This window comes from Chelonia mydas, chromosome 8, assembly GCF_015237465.2.
Source record: "Chelonia mydas isolate rCheMyd1 chromosome 8, rCheMyd1.pri.v2, whole genome shotgun sequence".
Taxonomy (NCBI): Eukaryota; Metazoa; Chordata; order Testudines; family Cheloniidae; genus Chelonia; species Chelonia mydas.
Genome location: NC_057854.1, coordinates 17,180,839 through 17,201,335, shown reverse-complemented (window position 1 = coordinate 17,201,335; position 20,497 = coordinate 17,180,839).

Here is a 20,497-nt window from a genome sequence, read left to right as displayed (position 1 = left end):
ATAACATTATGATAACAATGCTCAGTGCATCATGAGCCTTCCGAAGACACCCAACATGACAAACTTTGCATTGGATACCACACAATGATATTATAAGGATGAACATGGGGGTCCAGGTGTTCCCCCGAGGTACAGAGTGTCATGGGTGTGGGGAGGGGCATCAAAACAAGACAACAAAGCACTGAAATTGAGTCATTATGCAAAACAATCAAAACCCAGCTAAGTCCCTTTTTGGAGATGGTAGATACTGGTTAAAGTTTTTTATTCAGTCAGACAGTCCTCCTTGGTGGAGAAGAAAGGGTTATTTCTGTTGTTCAGTTCTGGGTTGGGAATGATAGTTACTTTCCTGGTTTTAAGAATGCAGACCGACACAGAAAGGATAGTAAAGATGGGAGGAAATATAGCTTTTGTTGATGTTCTCAGGATACAGAATGGCTGGTCAGTCACAGGCTTTGGGCTAGCAGGTTGGACCCCAGCTCACCTCCCCGGTGAGGGATATCATCTGATTGATCTAGTCTGGACCCTCTCCTTCACTGGTCCTTCTCAGGGCTTGTCTACACAACCAGCCAGATCGACGGGCAGCAATCGATCCAGCTGTGGTCGATTTATCATGTCTAGTATAGATGTGATAAATCGACCTCCAATCACTCTAGCGTCGACTCCAGTACTACACATCAACAAGAAGCGCAAGGGGAGTCGACAGGAGAGAATCCCATAGACTGCAGTGAAGACACCGCAGTAAGTAGATCTAAGTATGTCGACTTCAGCTACGTTATTCACATAGCTGAAGTTGCGTAACTTAGATCGAATGCCCCCTGCCCCTTCCCCCCCCCCCATAGTGTAGACCAGCCCTCAGATTGAGCAGAGCTGTCTGGGCCATCTCATCTTGCTGTGCTACTGCTGTGCAGTACCGCTGAGAAAGAGATAGAGCAGGATGATAGTGGGGGATGGAAAGGAACACACGAACTGTGGGGAAGACGGAGCAGGATCTCACATGTATCAGGCTGAGGTCCTCACTGGTATAGTGATGATGGTCAAGCTTTCCCACTGGAGCATCAAGGTCTGGTGTCACAGCAACAACCCTTCATCAGTCTCTTTATAAGAGCCCCAAAAAGGCAGTGGATGGAATAATTTCCCCCACTAATTAGGCCTAATTTCAATTTTGGTCCATTGATTTCCAGTCCTTTCTCCTCTTGTTTACCAGTCATAATCTTAATACAGTCCTTGACTAGCCTCAGTAAACTCTTGTTATTTAAATTAATTCAGCCTGTCTCTTTCTCACACCTTTTCTTAAACAGTTTTATATAACACGTCATTGTGACCGTTCATAAACTGTTACCCACTTTACACAGCCGAGCTCACAACTAGGGAAAATTTGTAGGCCCAATTATTACAACAGCACTAGCACAAATGTATGTGTTAAATAATAATAATGTGTACCTCTACTAGTATAGTTTTACTCTTATGATTTGGGGCTTGCATCCATACAGCATCTACTCTATGGTCCTTTCTGCCTTAGTAGATGGTAAGAATGAAGAGTACATTCCATTGAGTCAAAGATGTATCTGCACCAATCAAGGCCAGAGTTCCAGTCGAGTATATCAAATCCTGACTCCACTTAAGTCAATTGCAAAATTCACATGGGCTTCGGTATGACCAGGATTTGGCCCTGAATGTCAAAAGCAACCCCTGAGAAGAGAAGAAAATAAATAAAAAGAACGTGGTTACCACAGCCCCAGTTCAAACCCCTAGCAAACTCCCAGTTCAACATAGCTTCCACTTTACTTTGATTGTTCCTGTACACACACACATTATGGATAAGGCCCTGTTGTGCATGTGTTTCGTGAGGGGACCCCAGCTGCCCACACAATGAAATAAAGGAGACTGTTTGTTCAGTGGGGCAAAGGAGATTCATTATTTCCCAGATTTATTAAATATGACTTATAGGTGCCATCTTAGGCTCTGGGCACTTGTCCAATAGGTTCTAATACACAAAGCTAAGGACCAATCTCAACCCTGGTGTAAGTAGGTGCAGTGTCCACTGGTTTCAAAACTTACACCAGGGAGGAACTTGATCCAACTTCCACAATTCCCCTCACAAACAACACTTCTATATCCCATCTTTATAACCCAGAATTTGCTGCAGCTGCTTCTGAGACAGATGCTGAAAGAGATTGGCAACGTTCTTAGTGCCAGATGCAACATTTTTTGTTGACAAACTGTTAAAAAAAGATTTACTATTACTGGCCTGTTTTCCTCTCAGGTTCCTTTGCTACAGGGAATAATTTGAATTCTGTCAGTGTTAAGGACTTGTGGGAATACAGCGCAAGAATATATATGGGCCGTGAGACTCACGAGTCAGATGGCGTTTCGCTGCTCAGCTTTTTTTAACAGAAATCGTGTGACTCTATACTTCCATTCAGCTCATTGTAAATATCCATTTATTCAGGGAGTGTCTTGTGGCTATATTGCCATACTGCCTTTTTTGTACTGACAGGAATCAATAGCTGTATTTATGCGGCAACAATGTCCAAAACAACTATACATGTATATATCCAATAAATGGAGGAAATCATTGTCCAGCACAAGATGGTTTCACAAATATCCACTTGTCTCCGCATTTGCTTATTTCTCAGAGAAAACATTCAGTTACACTTGTTATTCAGTTCACCTTGAATGTGTCTGAACTCTCCAATCTCTCTTGAACATATTTTCAGCATTTTGCAATGTCAGACGTTGCTTCCAGCTGTAAAAGAATTTATCCTTTATGCTCCTTTAAAGTAAAAGCAATTTAAAACATTTACGTCTGTAGGAATAGTAGCGCCTTGTGGAGTCCAACACCCAAGAGGTGCTTGGTTTTATACAAAATTGGACTATATCAAAGGTGGCATTGTAGAGTAGTTAATGATTGCCTTTTCATGTCAGTTTTTAAATTCCAGTGTAGAGTCTTTATTATTCATACCAATCTGTCTTTTAGATCATCTTTCATAGACACTCCAGATTAAATTTTCTTCATTATCATTACAGAACTAGATGAATAAGTGGCACATCTGTTCATGAAGTGGTTTATTATCTGTCCTGATGAGGTTTTCGATGAATAGTGGAATGACTTAAATACGAAGCAGACAAATGCACACAGGTTTATGCATAATCTTAAATTCACAGCCAGTTGTTCTAGCTTAAGAAAACTGATTTTACACTGAAGAGATAATCATTAACTAATGATCTGGATCAATTTCGCACGAGGAAAACCTAATGTAGGGACATGGCAAAACAAAATAAAAACCTGGCACGTGAAACAGTGCTGACAAAGACCCCACATTGTTTCCCATTCCATTGCTGCAAAGCAAAATGTTGAGCTATGTAAATATTTTATAAACACACCAGTATTTCATCCTATCCATGTACAGCCAAATTGCATCAATAAATCTATTTATCTGGAAGCCATTAACTAACTCATTACAACTGCATCATTTACAAAGGAGAACTGTGATCATTGGTTTGTAGTACAGGGGCTCACGCTGAACCGTCAGTACACAGGTGACTGATGCCATTAGATATGGTTTCTAGAAATACCTCCAGATGACTGGAACACATAAAAAGTCATGGTAGCTGTGACGTTATCTGATTAAAGTATGACCATATAGATCATTGCTGCAACCACTGCTATATATTTACAACAACTCTTGTACAAATGTGCCATGTAAGATGTCTATGAAAAGGTTATGATTTGCTGGTTATGATTATGCTATCTGTATGCATGTATCATTTTTATATTTGAAGTTATGAGTATTGACTCTATACCTGTATTTCAAATATTTGCTCCTGGGGTAACACCCACAAGGTAGTTAGCCAGCACATCTTGAAGGGACTATTCAAATTAAGTGGCTCATCAAGAAACACTTAACTGACAATGGACCATGGGAGACGCCCATCTACCTGAATGGACTGTCCAGCAAATATTCCATCTGAAGTATAGGTAATGGCTTCCTGCAATGACTAGGCGAAATGCATGGACATGTGACTTGCCCATGTGACTCCAACCATCTTGTTACTGTACTTTTCCACAGTAAGAGCAATGGGTTTCTCTTAGGGTGACCAGACAGCAAATGTGAAAAATCGGAACAGGGGGTAGAGGGTAATAGGAGCCTATATAAGAAAAAGACCCAAAACTTGGGACTGTCCCTATAAAATCAGAACATCTGGTCACCCTAGTTTCCCTCCACGTGGCAGAAGATATAAAAGGCCCTGGAAACCCCTCTATTTTTCCTCTTTCCTGCCCAAACCTCTGCACTATGGACTATACCAATGGGACCATTCTAACTAAGGGACTGAGGTCCTTCCAATGATTTGGAAGCAGCCCGAGACTTGACTTAAACCAGCAGTTTATTCCATCACTGCTACAAGCCTGAACCAAGAACTCTGCATTTATTGTATGTATTTGACTCCTTTAACCAATTTGAACTCTCACCTTTCTTTCTTTCTTTCTTTCTTTCTTTCTTTGAAGAAAACTTTAGATTTTAGATACTAAAGGATTGGCATCAGCGTGATTTTTGGGTAAGATCTAAATTATATTCTGACCTGGGTGTGTGGCTGGTCCTTTGGGATCAGAAGAATCTTTTATTTGAAGAGATTGGTTATAAAGAACCACCTCTAATTCTAGTATTTTCAGTAGTAATACAAGGACTGGAATGCCTGAGAACATTGCCTTTATGACTTCTTGTTAGCCAGTGTGGTGAAATGGAAGTTTACTTTTGTTGCTGGTTTGGTATATCCTATGGGGATTAGCCACTAGTCTTGGGGTATATCTGCCCTATTTCTCAGCAGTTCAGCCTTAATTTGGCATTCTCAGTTGTGGCTCACTGAGGCATGGTTACAGTAGTGGTAATGTGTGGCTGGCCCTGAGTGGGTGTACAAAGTGGGGGGAGTGGATAGGAGGTACAAATGCCAGCTCCCCGTTATGGTTCTGTGCTGTGGTCAGCCACAGTTGCAGCCTTTGTGTTCCGTGCTGCAGTTGTTTCACCACAAAAGGAGTAGGGAGAGCAAGGCTGTGAACCCACCAACCCTCTGAATCAGCCAGGGGTTATACATTGCACATTGTCCAGAATGACTCCGGGGCTTTTTGTTGCAGCATGGCCTTTCCTCTTCTCCTCAGAATATGGGCTAGGGGTCAAAGTGACAGGGCTAGATCTTCAGCCCATAGTAAGTCTCCTTAATCCAGGACCCATGATAATTGGGGAAGGAGGGGGAGCAGAAAGATGGTGTAAAGCTACAGGTGAGTTTTACAGGTGAGCCCTGTTTCACCTGTGGATTGAGCCCATCCTCTGTAGTACAGATGTGCTATCACACTTATCAGTATGAGCTTCCTATAGGAGCTTTTTTATTATGAGACCACTGTCATAACCATAAAGCTAAGGGTAGTCTAGAATTCCTCCTTACCTGTAAGGGGTTAAGAAGCTCAAATAACCTGGTTGGTACCTGACCAAAAGGAACAATGGGGAAAGAAGATACTTTCAAATCTTGGGCCGGGGGGGGGGGAAGGTTTTGTTTTGTGTGTTCTCTTGGGAAGCAGAGAAGCATCAGGTCAGAAAACTCCTTCTCCTATAACCCATCCTAAAAGTCTCTCATATTACAAAAATTGTAAGTAAAAGCCAGGCAAGGTGTCGTTAGATTATCTTTTGTTTTGCTTGTGAATTTTTCCTTTGCTGGAAGGAGGTTTATTCCTGTTTTTTGTAACTTTGAAACTAAGCCTAGAGGAAGTTCTGCTGTGTTTTTGAATCTTTTGTAACCCTGTAAAGTTATTTTCCATCCTGATTTTACAGAGGTGATTTTTACCTTTTTTTTTTTAAATAAAATCCTTCTTTTAAGAACCTGACTGATTTCTCTATTGTCCTAAGACCCAGGGGTTGGGGTCTGTGATCACTTTGTAACCAATTGGTTAGGATATTATTCTCAAGCCTCCCCAGGAAAGGGAGTATAAGGGCTTGGGGGGATATTTTGGGGGAATAGGAACTCCAAGTGGTCCTTTCCCGGATTCTTTGTTAAATCTCTTGGTGGTGGCAGCGTACCCTCCAAGGGCAGAGAATTTGTGCCTTGGGGAAGTTTTAACGTAAGCTGGTAGAAAAAAGCCTGGGGGGGTCTTTCATGCGGGTCCCCAAATCTGTACCATAGAGTTCAGAGTAGGGAGGAAACCCTGACAACCGCTACATGTAAACAGATTATGTGTAAAATATGAAACAATGTAATACAGGAACATTCCATCTTGAGAAGCTAGTGAAAAATCACTTGAGGAACATCAGCTGACATAGTGTATGAAGTTGCCTGGAACAATCAATGAAATTATTGCCTTATACGACACGGTTGTTTATCTATTGTTATGGAAATAAGGTGCCATCAAAACTGTTGAAAAAACCTTGAGGATTATAGTATGCCACACAATTTTTAGGCATGACAGCAACATTTAATCATGTTATTCTGACAGGGCCTGTTCTTAAAAAAGTCATAAACAGCTCCTGCAGTTGACTGTAGGTATCTGAAAGGCTAGTAATTAATATTATTTATTAGCTCTTAAGCAAGAACAAATTTGGAGCACCATACAGTGCCTCACCAGTCTGGAGTCCCAGAAGTATAATAAGTAAAATAACAAACAGAAGGTTATTAGCATGTCTTCCACCAAGGAGAAGTGAGGATACATCAGATACTAGGAGGTGTTAATACATGTATCATCCTCCTCTATTTATATATATAAATCTGTCCTTGAACTTTAAAGATAACCAACAGAAGTTATGTTTCAGAGTAGCAGCTGTGTTCGTCTGTATCTGCAAAAAGAAAAGGAGGACTTGTGGCACCTGAGGGACTAACAAATTTATTTGAGCATAAGCTTTCGTGAGCTACAGCTCACTAAGGTGCCACAAGAGAAGTTAGCCGACTACAAAAGGGTCCTCACTCTGTTTCAACCCTATGTATATAGAGAAAAGAAAAGAAAATGCCTCAAGACTTATGAAAGAGCAATTCTGGACAGTTAAACATGTGTGTTTTCAAGTGCAGAGTAGCTATTCTGCTCTCCATTAATAACATTGCCAGCCTCACTGTCCCAGCGATATTATGTGCACAGTCAAATTCTCAACAATACAGCATCTCTTAAGAACTGTAAATCTTAGATAGATAGATAGATAGATAGATAGATAGATGATAGATGATAGCATCTATGCAGAAGTGGGTTTCAGCAAAAGTTTTTTTCTATCTAAGTTACTTATATGAGAATATAACTAAGATAACTGAGAATCCCACAATCTTTCAATGTATTTATCCTCACAACACCCTTGGAGCTAGGGAAGTGCCATTTTACAGATGGGAACTGAGACACAGAAGACTAAGGGCCATTGGGAGTTAGGCACCTCAGCACGTTTGAAAATCCCACTAGGTGCTTCTCTGCATCTTTAAGCACCTAAAACCTTTAAAATGTAGCCCACAGTGACTTGCTCAAGATGATACAGGCAGTCTGTGGTAGAACAGGGACTTAAACCTAGGCCTCCTAAGCCCTAGGTTAGTGCCCTAACCGGAGGCCCATCCCTCCTCTTTCACAGAGAGCCTCTTAAGTCCAAATGTATATATGTAAACAGGTTATTGAATTCCTAAAATATAGATTTAAACAGGTTATTGAATTCCTTAATACTGACTTGTCTCCCTCCTTGGACTTATGTAGCTCACTTCACCACACCTATCAAGTTCCTATTTCCCCTTATCATTTTCCATCTCAAAGAGCCAAATTTGCCCTTCAGCAGCACCATCGATTTCAACGGGAGGAGCTGAGCGCAGAGGAAGAGAATGACTCAGAGTAACTAAGGCAATTTCAACAAGCACCATTGAAGGCAAAGCCTCTAAAATAGTTGGGATTTTTTAAGCTATTCTGTAGTTGATAACTTGAAGTCAGTGGAGCTACACCGATTTGCATCCAAGGATCTGGCCCACTGCTGCAGTAACTCTGAAAGTGTTTTGAGCTCTGGAACCTATTTAGTAAAGAAAAAGAATACTAGCCATTTGGAACAATCAGGTCATCTCGTTTGCTGTTCAGAATTGCCACAGGGCCTTTAGCTTCCATCAAGACAGATATAAAGGATCATTCAATGTCTTATTTGAAGGATGGAGTATTTACCACTCAAGCCCCTTCATAGAATCATAGAATCATAGAATATCAGGGTTGGAAGGGACCCCAGAAGGTCATCTAGTCCAACCCCCTGCTCGAAGCAGGACCAAGAAGGACCACTCCTAAGAAGACACGATGTTACTGTTGAGGATGAGCTCAGGCCTGATATGGAACGGAAATGTATTAACCTTCAGGCTCAGAGGTGGGAACACTCACAAGTTACATTGATATGTAACTAACTGAGCTTTGACAATCCTCATAAACATAGAATAAACAGTTCTCCTAACAATACATTTACAGTACACCTAAGATATGCCACTTTATAGGTGGGATATCAGCATCACTTTCCATGTTTATGTTTCAGATTTTACAGGTCAGGTTGGTCTTCATAATGATTTGGATAAAGAAATGAGATTTATACCTTGACTGCTGTTGCGGGCAAGTTAAATATAAAATCCATTTAGTACAGGTTAGCCTTAGAACATTATTTCTGTAATGTGTCGCAATGGCAGACACGATACAGAACATTATCCTCCTGCCTTCAAAACAATCGCCTCTGGACTTGCCAACCCCTAAGGAGAGGAACATTAATCAGTGTATACTAGGAGACTCAAAATAAAATAAAGAACCTTGGCATGACTGTTTATCTAGCAAATCTGAGTGGATTGCAAAATGGCAGACGAAGAATGTTTTGACTCAAAACCCACTATCCATGGCACTTATGTAGCCACAGCACTATATTAGCGGAGCACCTCACATTCTTGTTTAGTATATTTATCCTCACACCACCACTCTAAGGCAGGCAATGCTGTTATTCGCAATTTACAGATAGGGCCCTGAGGCACAGAGACGCTAAGTGACTTACCCAAGTCCAAGGCTAATGCCTTAAACATTGGACCATCCTTCTTCTCCCTGCCCCGCTACATGTTACTGGAGCAGTCAGTACTGCTCAGTTACTGGCAGCTCAGCTTAATCAAGAGTTACGATTCCCTGGGAAATGCGTAAGACTTTTAATGTAATATGATGGGTTGTACGGTGCAATGATCTGTACTGCGCTCTCCAAGCAATGTGAAATGTATGAATAAAAGGATGCCTTTTAATTTAGGATTTGCATGAGAGGTGGGTTACCCAATGAATCTTAAGGATTAATCATAGAATATCAGAGTTGGAAGGGACCTCAGGAGGTCATCTAGTCCAACCCCCTGCTCAAAGCAGGACCAATCCCCAATTTTTGCCCCAGATCCCTAAATGGCCCCCTCAAGGATTGAACTCACAACCCTGGGTTTAGCAGGCCAATGCTCAAACCACTTAGCTATCCCTCCCCCCAACGCTCATCCAAACAGGCAATAACATTGCTCTCTCTGGAACCCTCCATCTCCTTTCTCAGGCCTACATAACCAACATCCATGCAAGAAGATCCTGTACTGCAAGACCAATGTGCTTGTACAGTGCCTAGGTACAAGGAGCCCTGAATCTCAGTTGTGGCCTTTAGGCACAAGTATAATGCAAATAAGTAATGCTAATAACAACAGTAAGTGATCATGCCATTTTTTACTGCCTTGTCTTTGAAATGCTCTCAGTGGGCACTGCTGCCCTGCATCTCTGAACGCGTTAACAATACTTTCTGGGTCAGATTTTCTGCCAGCAGCAGCAAAACAAACAGACAAAAACTGTTACAGTCTGGAAGCAGATGATAAGCAGGTGAAATAATTGCATCCCTAGAAGAGAAAAGATAGGTCTTGTCTCATTTTAGACAAGAGGATTCATGGGAAGCAGAAGTCATTTGTATGGTGAAAGGAGATATTGAAGTCGGAAAGGCTAGTGCGGTTCATGGAATATCAGGGTTGGAAGGGACCTCAGGAGGTCATCTAGTCCAACCGCCTGCTCAAAGCAGGACCAATCCCCAAGTTTTGCCCCGATCCCTAAATGGCCCCCTCAAGGATTGAACTCACAAGCTGGGGTTTAGCAGGCCAATGCTCAAACCACTGAGCTATCCCTCTCCCCCAAGATGGATTGTTTCTTCTGTAAAACACTTTGGGCAACTGGCTGCTTTTCCTCCTCAAATTAAGTGGCAAGTGGAACTGGTGCCTGGTGCGTCTCGTCGTTTGGCTTTTTAAAATTCCAAGCTTTTGATTTAAAATGGAAAACAACTGTATGCAGTGTCAATAATAAGACAGAGCTGACCCCCTACCCCCAGCACAGAATGTGCCGAAATCACGTGACCACAGCTATTTAACCTCAGCGACCATATTCCCCTCAATGTTCTCTGAGACTCAATGTTATGTTTGTCAGGAACTGGCAAAGCTGTTGAGCAAGAATGTAATTCAGGTTGAATGTAGACAGGGCTTCCAACAGCTGTTGTGAGAGGCAGGCCAGATTTGGCCTTCCTTTGGCTAGCAGTTTTCTCTGCTGAGGTCTGATGCCTTCTTGCAGCACACACACAGTTTCTGCCTGAATAACAGCTATGCCAAGGCTTTTATTTATGGTTTTTTTCCCGAGAGCTAATTCGACTGTGCTGCTTCCAAATGCAATCCCAAAATGGGCCCTGTTCTGGCTTCTTGCAAAGAAGGATGAAGCAGGCACAATCAAATCTGAGCAGGCTTTGAGATTGCCCAAACAATTTGAGATTAGACATTTGTACTACAACAAAACCAGCATTTGATTTCTGTAGTAACTGATCGACCGGAACCAATGTCAGAAGGAATACAATTGTTTCTGTACCTTGCTAATGACACAGGAGCCGGTTTGTGCTTATCTTTTAAAGGAAGCCAGTGTTTTGGAAAAATAACATAGGGTAAATACAATGGATAGCAGGCAGGTCAAAGAGCTGCAGTTCTAAGCACTACCGCTTATCTAAGTGCATTTCTTTCTGAGCTTCTTTATTGAATGTATGGAATAAAAAGTAACGCTGAAACAAAATCTTACTCTAAAGCCTCCATCATTTTCTGCATGGGTTATTTTAGTCATAGTCTACTTGCAAAACATAAATCCCAAAGAATGGATTTGCTGAGGCTGGGAATTTCAAAGGACCGCTAGAAAAAAAACCACCTTTGTGATACTTTCTCAGAGAAGTGCGAAAAGTTGTTATAGAAGAGACCACAGAGTTAGAGCCCCCACCAAGGAATACCCTCAGAGCATGAGGCTCCTACCACCAAGGGAAGAGCTGGCTCTGGCAGTTCCATGCAACCCTTAGGGCAGGGATGCACGGGGGAAGGTCTGGGTGGACTAATGGAGGAGATTTGGCATAGAGAAGGGTGGAATTGGGTCATTCTTATCTCCCCCCACCTTGATTCTATGCCCCTGCTTACCTCATACTGGCCAGTGGAGTAGGGGCACAAATAACTTGTGCCAGGGCTCACACCCATCCAGACTATTCTCTGAACAGGAGAGAGAGACAAATTCCTCTCCGCTTCTGCAACATTGCCTTAAACAGCACAGAGGTGAATCAAGCCTTATATGAGATGACCAAAGCGGCTATGAATAGCTTCCCTGAGCATTCACTGAGAGTGCATCTTCAGTGCTTGAAACCAGTGACAATAAACCGAGGACCCTCTGCCCGACTATGAAGGTAGAGCACCTTGCCAATACTGTGTTTTGTTAGCTATTCCCAGTAATATTGGAATCTTCTGAGAAAGAAAGGCAGAGCCGTAATATACAGCAGAGTGAGGAGCACATGAACAAGGACATCATAATTTTAAGCCACATAGTGTGACAGCATGTGTAAAAATGTTAGCACTATACTAGACAAAAGTTGAAGCGTTGGTATGCATAAATGCATTTTCTTTTCTTCCTATACAGTTCAACTGAAGACTTGTCCCATACTTAATAGCCCCACATATATTAGCTGCAATAGTTAAAAAAAAGTAGCATTATTAAAGCAGATTGTACACTAATAATTATGCAAATATTCATAGATTCATAGATATTTAGGTCAGAAGGGACCATTATGATCATCTAGTCTGACCTCCTGCACAACGCAGGCCACAGAATTTCACCCACCACTCCTACAAAAAAACCTCACACCTATATCTGTGCTATTGAAGTCCTCAAATCGTAGTTCAAAGACTTCAAGGAGCAGAGAATCCTCCAGCAAGTGACCCGTGCCCCATGCTACAGAGGAAGGCGAAAAACCTCCAGGGCCTTCCAATCTGCCCTGGAGGAAAATTCCTTCCCGACCCCAAATATGGCGATCAGCTAAACCCTGAGCATATGGGCAAGATTCATCAGCCAGATACTACAGAAAAGTCTTTCCCGGGTAACTTGGATCTTACCCCATCTAATAACCCATCACAGGCCATTGGGCCTATTTACCATGAATATTTAATTACCAAAACCATGTTATCCCATCATACCATCTCCTCCATAAACTTATCGAGTTTAATCTTAAAGCAAGATAGATCTTTTGCCCCCACTACTTCCCTTGGAAGGCTATTCCAAAACTTGACTCCTCTGATGGTTAGAAACCTTCGTCTAATTTCTAATCTAAATTTCCTAGTGGCCAGTTTATATCCATTTGTTCTTGTGTCCACATTGGTACTGAGTTTAAATAATTCCTCTCCCTCTCTGGTATTTATCCCTCTGATATATTTATAGAGAGCAATCATATCTCCCCTCAACCTTCTTTTAGTTAGGCTAAACAAGCCAAGCTCCCTGAGTCTCCTTTCATAAGACAAGTTTTCCATTCCTCGGATCATCCTAGTAGCCCTTCTCTGTACCTGTTCCAGTTTGAATTCATCCTTCTTAAACATGGGAGACCAGAACTGCACACAGTATTCCAGGTGAGGTCTCACCAGTGCCTTGTATAACGGTACTAAAACCTCCTTATCCCTACTGGAAATACCTCTCCTGATGCATCCCAAGACCATATTAGCTTTTTTCACAGCCATATCACATTGGCAGCTCATAGTCATCCTATGATCAACCAATACTCCAAGGTCCGTTTCCTCCTCTGTTACTTCTAGTTGATGCGTCCCTAGCTTATAACTAAAATTCTTGTTATTAATCCCTAAATGCATGACCTTACACTTCTCACTATTAAATTTCATCCTATTCCTATTACTCCAGTTTACAAGGTCATCCAGATCCTCCTGTAGGGTATCCCTGTCCTTCTCTAAATTAGCAATACCTCCCAGCTTTGTATCATCCGCAAACTTTATTAGCATTCCTTCAGTGCAACTATAAAAAGTTTTGACGCTTTCGTGTATTGCTCTTATAAGGTTAGAAATATGTGGCAAGTGAAACTGAAGATCATTAACTTTAAGGAGTTGAGGGAATATTTTCCTAGAATTTAAATACATGATCTGGGTCTCCTTTGAAGGTTTAACTTGGAAGTGATTATTAGTTAGTGCTAAAATACAGCTGCAGGATGAAACCTGGATCTGCCTAGAGGAATAGTCACACAAACCAGATCTCAAATGCTTTGTCCTTTCGCAGAAAATTTAAAAAAATAGGTATTTATGGGAACTGGAATAACATTTGCAGCTGCGATAAGTAAATGAAAATGTTCTATGGGACAGGAAGCCTCATGCTTCAGGGCATAAAGGAATCCTGGGGGGTGGGATTAGGAACGGATTTTCCCCATTTTCTAGCGATGCACATTAGGCTATGTATTTTATGGAGTATGGTTTTTTTTTTTTTAAAAAAACTTATTGACCATGACTGTAGGTACTGGACTAAATGGAAACAAGGAAGTTAATTTGTTAGCCCACTTGTAAATAACTGTCCAAAATTAATCTTAGAGCAGTGCTGAGACCTGACTTCTCACTCAATTGACAGACCAAGAATACACCTAAAATTACACAAGACTCCCATGGAGAGCATTTCTCTATATATTTTATTCAATCCAAGTACAACTCTCAGGCCATGATCCAGCAATGCACATAAGCAGGTGCTTAGTTTTAAGCATGAGTATAACCATTGACGCCTTAGCTACTGCAATGATAGGGACTTCATAAATATTGACAGAGCTGTTCTGGTAGAGTTGCTTGTATTTCTTTGTTATGTACAACAGATTCAATTATTCTCAACTAAATATCAGCATGTACAGGGTATAATCAGCGCCCTAGGGTTCCTAGGTGTACCTGGTCAAGTTGTCAGAACACATGGTGAATTCTTAGATCCATATTGCATTTGGTACATTCAGGAGCTTCCATTCAGTTAATAGGCTATTTTTATTTTCTATACAGATATTTCAGTGAACTCTTCCTTCCATTAATAATCCTTTCCTGAATTACCAGAGTAAAGGATGGAGTCAATGGTCTGTTCTACTGCCTTGGATCACTCTGGCAACACACAGGAGCTGGAAAGCCAGTTTACCTGGCTCCCTGAGGATGCCCACTGTGCATAATAATACCTAGGTAGCACAGAGTCAGGTTAATAGCGCCTACACCATCCTGTACAGCAGTGGTTCTCAAGCAGGGGTCCGGGGCCCACAGGGGGACCACGAGCAGGTTTCAGGGAGTCTGCCAAACATGGCCAGCTTTTGACATGCTAGAACCCAGGGCAGAAAGCCGAAGCCCTACCGCACAGGATTACAGCATGGGGCACCGAGCTCCACCACCTGGGGCTGAAGCCAAAGCCTGAGCAACTTTGCTTTGCAGTGTCTTCTGTGGTGTGGGGCCCCAGGCAACTGCCCTGTTTGCTACCCCCTAATGCTGGCCATGGCTTTTATATGCAGAAAAACAGTTGTTGTGGCACACCTGGGCCGTGAAGTTTTTATAGCTTGGGGGGGGGGGGGCAAGCGTGGCTCAGAAAGAAAAAGGTTCAGAACCCCTGCTCTACAGCCCTGGCACGGAAGTCATTGCTGGAGCATTGCTGAGTGTCAGTGACCCCACAGCTAGGTGTAAATAGAGCAGCCCAGATGCTGCTCTAATTTATGCTGTGGGCCTGACTGGCTCCGTGATTGGGGGAGTGAAAAGGAGGTGGGACGCCACCATGCCTCCCCCTACTGAGCAGTTTGACCAGACTAAGGCATCCCATCCCAGATGACAAGTAACTAACACATCAGGGTAACAGGAAAGGAATACTCACATGACTGCCCAAATTTATTTTAATGGGGAGGGGATTCCTAGCATATTGTACTACTCCATCTAATTGATTCAATATTGCCTCATTAGCCAAATTACCACCATCTTATTTATTATTCTTATTTATCATTAGTGCTGGAAAATGTGCATGGCACTTTACAGTTGGCCAGATACAATCCCTGCATAGAGGTGCTAATGGGCTAAATGCATAAGTGTTCACAGTATAGTGTAAGATAGGACATAACAGCACAGGCACGTGTCATCGAGGCACTCACGGATATGGTCATTGTAGCTGGATGCTTCCTGGGATAGGTGGGTTTTCAAGACCTTCTCTAACAAAATTAGGGAGGGCCTTGGCTTATAGAACAGGCAGCTTGTTCTAGTCATAAGGGATAGAGTGAAAGAAGGCATAAAGATATGAATGAAGGGAACTATCAGGAGGGTTGGCCCAAAAGAAGAGAGGAAAGAAATGTTTATACTGTGTATATATATATATATATATATATATATATGTGCACTGTAAAGATGTGTAATGCTTAGAAGATGAAGAGGAAAACCTTGAAACTTTACACACTTTCTTGTTATGTCACATCATGTTAACTGAAAACCTGCTGTCAGATTAGCACGTCATGCTTTGTGCGGTTCCACATCATCCCTACAGTAACTATTTGCCTTTAAAAGCCTGCACCTTGTGGTTGGGTGAAATGTGAAAGAGACAGATGGAATCCACATGTTATGGGTGCAGGGGCTCGGTGCTCACAAACAGCTCTGAATTAATCCCAGGCAGGACCCTCTTCAATGTGACAACCCCTCACCTCAGGGCATACTCTCACTAGGGTAAACCTTGACTTCATCACCTCCTTGGGAGCAACCGCTGAGCCTTCAGCACCCCTATTACACGCCATGAGCTCCCCGCAGTCCTCCTGAATAAGGTACCTGGGGAAGCCTTACACACACCCCAAAGGGCAGTCATGCACCCCCAACTTCCACAGTCCACAATCGCTCTCAGTCAGCATTTAAAACAGAAGGGTATATTAGTTGTCTGGAACACAGCGTGAAAAAGTTCTTTATTAGCACTGAAAACAGGAAATGACAGCAAAGTCCATCTTAGTCAGACCCAGAGCCCTGTCTCTCCCCCGTCCCCACCCCTCCACCAATCCCAAAACAGAAGAGTGTCCTGTTCCAGCAACCCACCCAAAGTCACACGCATTTGCCACTCCTCTGTCCTTTGTTCCTCTTCCCCGGGCAAACAGGGTCACCCGGTCTCCACCTCAGCTCTTTGTTCTCCAACTTGTCACAGCCAGCTGGCTTCTGCAGAGGATGGGTCCCCGGTCCTCAGTTGCTAGGTTACAAAGTGTCCGGCCATTGTCTGGGCCAGGCAGCTAGAAAACAGTCACACCTGGTCCTGTAGAGGTCTCAGCAAAGATCAAACACTCTTGTCTCATCACCTAGTTAATCATGCAATACTTAGGGGAAACTGAGGCACACACACAGTATTCATACAGAACATTAAGAAAATCCCCCACTTTGTCACACAACCGTGGTAATGGTCCCTGTGTAATGGTATCTAAGCCATTAGCATGGATTGAACATGGGATCTTCGGGCCAGGCCTTGACACTCAGCTATAGGCATAACTCCATTAGGTAGAGGTATTAGTCGACTCTTATGTAATTGGAGTAGCCACTAGAGGGGGATGTAACACAGTTATCCAGTGCGTTATATACGTCCCTTTACTGGGGAGCTGAGCCTGAGCAATACAGGCATTCATATCATTGTATAGGCCACGACTTTGCAAAAGCCCTTGCCTCTGTTAGCAGGGCTTGAACACCAGACAGCCAGATAACAAAAGTAGACACCTCTACCATTTGAGCTAAGAGAATGACTCAACTAGGTGGTAATAGTAGTGGGCTCTTATCCGTTATGCCTGCCACTAGAAAGAGGACATGACATATTTAGCCAATCGCCACCTCCAGGGATATTTGTTAAAAAATTAAACATGAGCAGCACTGAAAGCCTCCCGTGAAGCAGGTAGGGAACGACTGGGCGGGCTGATATGGAAGGATAAAATTGGCATAAAATACAACACCACATGTAACCTTATTTGACAACTGTGTGAGTCATTTTCCGACAAAACTGGCCTATTGTTAAGCTAAATCAATCCATTCTCTTAAGACAGGACTCCCAAGGCAAAAACTCAGAGCTACAGTGGAGGCTAAAAGTTATATAAGCAAGCATGGATGCGTGCATGAAGAGCATGACAAAAAATATCTGCTCGGTGGATAATCTAATCAATAAACTAAATCTGCAGACACCAGAAGAGAACTAAATTGCAATCTGTAGTGATTTAACACAAGTGGCAACAGATGGGCATGGAATAATTCATCTCAGAATGACAGCCGCAAACAGGAGACAAAAATGGAGAAAAACAAGGTGGACATGTGGGTAGATGCCTGGCTTTTGCTTAGGTTGGCTAAAGAGACCTTCCCTTCTATTTCTGAAGACCAAATCATGCTCTTCTTGAGGTCAATAGCAGGTTTCCCCTCTGATGACCTTTTCTACTAGAGAACATGCTGCAAGGCTTCTGCTTCTGAGGTTGATATTGGTGTTAGTGATGATAGATTGAAGGAGTTGCTTCCTGGGGCTCTGGGGCCCATCTGTGTGAGGTCTGATAACCCAAACCAATAACCCAAAAAGGACCAAAGGAGTCAGTGTACCTGCTGAGATCTTTAATTAACCACTTAGCAAGGTGAAATAGACAAGACTCTTTTGGGTCAGCTGGTCGTGGAATTGCTATGTGAACAGTGGATCTGGTTGTCTGAGGACATTGTTCTGATGGGCATAGGAGTGCTCTGATTTCTGCAGGGTGACATATATTAAAGGGGGAGCATCCCCGGAGAGAATAAGCCAGCAATCTGTCTCTATATTCATGCTTGTTTTCCCCTTCACATATTCAGTGAAAAAGTCCATTAGGCGATTAATAGAGGGCATTCTGGGAAAGAATGCTGTAATTTGTGTGTGTGTTTTCATCATGTGAGTCATGGGTGCAGAAGGCAGTTGTAGGGTGCGAATCCAGAAAGAAAGTTGGTAAATCTACAGTATGGAGCATCACTCACAAAAGTAAATTGTCTTGAAACCCCACCCTCCCTTTCTGTGATAGCAAAACAAAGATGCTGTGGGTAGTGAAGGTTAAGCTGGGGAGGTATAGGCAGCTTCCCAGCCTTCAGGAAGCCTTCAGCAGCTGGAGGGTGTGCTAGACAGACTGGTCCATCCTAAAGTCTATGGGAGATCACTTGGATTAAAAGGATGGGATGAAGCTACACAGGATGGAATTGTTCCTAGGTGAGTGATGATTGATTCAGTCATTTAGTTTGCAATTCTACTACTGCTGCATTTGTGGGCAGAGGCTTTTTTGTTGTTGTCTTTTTAAGCTGTTTAACTCTGTAATGTAGAAGTTCAGCAACTTGTCCACATTAACTGTTGGAGATCACTTATTTATGTTATTGGTGTTCTGAAACTGCAGCTTTGCATATGTACTCAATGTCACTTATGGCAGTGATAGAAGTTATCCCATTTCAGGCTGAGCTCTCTTCAGATCTCACCAGTCAGGTAGGTTTTGGACCAGGTTTGATGGGAGGTGCTATGGGGAACCCAGTGGTTACAAGAAGTAGTAATATTTGTGATTTTAAAAGTGAAATGGTACATTTATTTATCACATGGCTCCACCATTTATTATGTGGATATCATCACAACATATACTGTGAACAGTCTATCTGTAGCTATAGACATACAATGATCAAGAAGCGTATGTTGCATTGCAGCCATTGGTGAAACTCAGCCACCTCTTGGGTAGAACTCAGCAAGTGTTCAACACCCCACTGCCACAACACTCCACAGCATCTTCTGGTAGAATGAAAAATAACATGTGTTTGGGGATAAAATATAAATAATTATAGTGAATAATTATGAGTGTGTCACTGTCAGCTCTTTGGGCTAAGTCTGAAAATAATAAAACCTCAACTACAGGTACAAACTAGCACCTAAGTACTGAGGTAGGATGAAAATGCACCATCCTCGATTCCATTTATTTGTGCATTGTTAATATCACTGAACCATATACGTTACATAATGAGTGACATTAAAATTTTACAATCCCGGCTATTTTAGCTGAATCTTACTTGTAATTAACTGGGACATTTTAATAAAAAAAATTCAAGAATGATACTGAGAAGGCAACATCACAAAGTGGAAATGATAGTATAAATAATATTAAATTCTCTACAACTACATGTAGCCTTGCAAATAGATGGAATGCAAAGGAGCTATTTTAATACCAGGCTGTAGTGTATTTAATTTCTGGGGTGTGAATAAATAAAAGAATGAAACTGATTTGTCTTCAAAGGTGCAGTCAAGGTCACTTATTCCTTTGAAATCAATGTATATAGTCCATTCCATGCTTGAAGCTCTTTATCTCTTATTGTTCATCTGTTGTTTTAGCTTATCTTCATTTTATCACAATTTATAAGCAAGAGAACAAAAAGGGGAGGAGGGAGGCAGAAGTTAATAATGTTAGGAGGATTTCATTTCTCTCCTTTAAAGCCAAAGGGCACCTTCTTCTTGCTGGGTGAAAGTCTGGAATGAAAAGATTAGCTTTGTTTGTCTCAGTTCACTTGATGAGGACACTTACCTTCAGTCATTTTGTTGATGTAGCTGATTGACCACTAGACGCTGAAATAACCTCAGCAGCAGCATGAAACAACCAGAGTTCTGTGCAGAGTGATTGCCAATATTCAGTTAGCCTACAGCTTTCCTCTGCATCCATTTCAGAGTGGGCTACCTGTCGCCTGCAATTCAAGAGATACTGGAGCTTAGAGTCCAGCTCAGAGCTGAGGCAATACTGGGTGGGGGAGGGAGGAGGGCAGAGGGGGTGGATTTGTGAACATTCATTTGGGAAAACCCTTGAATTTTCCTTCATTGACTTTTCCATTGGCTTCCCTTGGCTAGTCGTACAAGAGATTTGCCGGGGGGTGGGGAGGGCGCTTGCAAGAATGTTCATAGACAATGAATGTGTCATGCTTACCCATGGGGATATATTATTATGAATTTGCACCATAGTAGCACCTAGAAGCCCGAGTAATGGACTAATGCCCCATAGTGCTAGGTACTGTTTAAAAAACAAACATCCCTTCAAATGTATATTCACACCAGAGGAGCACAACTACTTGTGAGAATGGGAGGGACTTTATTTGAACCTGGTTATAAAATGTTCAGTCATCATCCAATCAGGGTGCAGCAACAATACCAAGTGATGGATCAGATAGAGTGTCG